This window comes from Theobroma umbraticum, unplaced genomic scaffold (assembly GCF_002168275.2).
Source record: "Theobroma umbraticum cultivar Fairchild unplaced genomic scaffold, ASM216827v3 scaffold_55.0, whole genome shotgun sequence".
NCBI classification, from domain to species: domain Eukaryota; kingdom Viridiplantae; phylum Streptophyta; class Magnoliopsida; order Malvales; family Malvaceae; genus Theobroma; species Theobroma umbraticum.
The window spans coordinates 3,630,048-3,631,938 of record NW_018397270.1 but is presented as its reverse complement, the minus strand read 5'-3'; positions in this window follow the sequence as shown (position 1 = coordinate 3,631,938).

The following is a 1,891-nucleotide window of genomic DNA, read 5'->3' as shown; positions in this document are numbered from 1 at the left end:
TCATTTTGCACCCATCATTTATATTTTGCCACATCAAAACTATATTGAATTTCATTTGTTATCTTGGCCCATGGAAACAACCAAATTAAAATGTTGTCAAACAAACTTACTAAAAAACAAAATATCAAACATAAACTCTTCCATTGTTTCTCTTTTACACTTAGAAAAAAAATAATTAGCTACTATCTCGACTACAATGCGAAAAACGAATTAATGAAAATCCGATAGCAATAAGGTTAAGGAATAATTATGATGGATATATCTACAAAACCTACTCTTCTTCTTGACACCAAGACAACAGTTTTTATGTGTTTTCTTTCCGAAGTTATCTCTTTTCTTGATAGTTCAAAAACAGATCATAATAGGACGTCATTATTCTCTTCCAAAATTTTGAAGGCATTGAAGATCAAGTGCATTATTGTTCGTAATTTCAAGTGTTATTTTATATATTAATGACGAAAGCTAAAGAAAAGTTTCAAATTAGTTTTAAAGCTTTAAGACTTGAAATACACAAAATTCTCTCTGATTAAAAAAAATAGGCTATTATAAATTAGGCCTAATTTAGTTTTCTAGGTCTTGATTTGGGTAATTAGGGTAGACTATTTAATAAGTCATAAAGAAGTTTACTTAGTCCAAATTAATTCGATTTTTATTTAAGATATTATTAGCATAATAAAATTAATTATTTGTGTTATCCTTATTTTTCTGAAAATAAAATCTTAATTTATGGTATTGTTGTCATGTGATTAGTGTGTATTTGATTAATTAAGAAGTACCCGCAGCATCTTTAATTATGATAACGTATACATAACATATTGATAAATATATATGTTGATCAAATCTAGATTTTATGACATCAAATTCTAATTGAATATGTTTATATGTTAATTTTACCGTGCAAGGAGATTATCATATTTTCATGTTTAATTAGGATGAAATGCTAAATAATTTTTATTTCTTGATTAACCCATAGGAATTAAGAAATATTGATGATTTGCCAGTTTCATCATAAAGTAAATGAATCAATTTTGTGTTAAAATCTTTGCTACTAATTACGTGAACAAATTGGGATTTTACGTCAAACAAGGTAGTTACTAATTAAGACCAAGGAAATTTGAATGTGGCATCCCAAGTTATAAAATAATTAAATTGGGTATAACAGTTTTTGCCATTAATTAATAACATGTGGTTAGTAAATTAATAAATTGTTTAGGGATCTCATCCTATGAGACAGATGGAGTATTATATTATTATGGAAAAAGACACTATTAGTGCAGTCTTTAATAAATTGATACAGATTGTAAAACCTCACATGAAAGATTGACGAACACTTCAATGAAGAACCAAAAAAGACCCACTAAAACTTCCAAGATAAAGCCAAATTCATCCAATAAAAGTTGGCATCAGGCGACAAACGAGGTAGTTACAAATTAAGACCAAGGAAATTTGAGACTTGGTATCCTCAATTTATAATAGAAATTAGTTAGGTACAACTGTTTTTTTGACATTAATTAATAACATGTGACTATTACAAATGTTGGTCAAATATAGTTAGTGTGTATGTAATTAAATAGCATGGAACATATGTTTGTCTTTAAACAGATGAAATCTAGAAACTCGAGACACCCAACTCAATTGTTTTTTAAATACCACACTTTAGGATAGTCTTGAATTATAGTATGATTAGGATTGTTTAATGCTAATGAAACTAGCATACCTTATTAAAATAGTCTTTAAATCAAGCTAGACTAGAATAAAATATTCTAATTGTATTAGGATAAGATTATTGTACCTGGCCCTATAAAAGGACCTTATGAGGTTGAAGAATGATCATCACTTAGATTTAGAGAGAGTGATTTGGATGTACATATGATAAGGGTTGTGAGTTTGA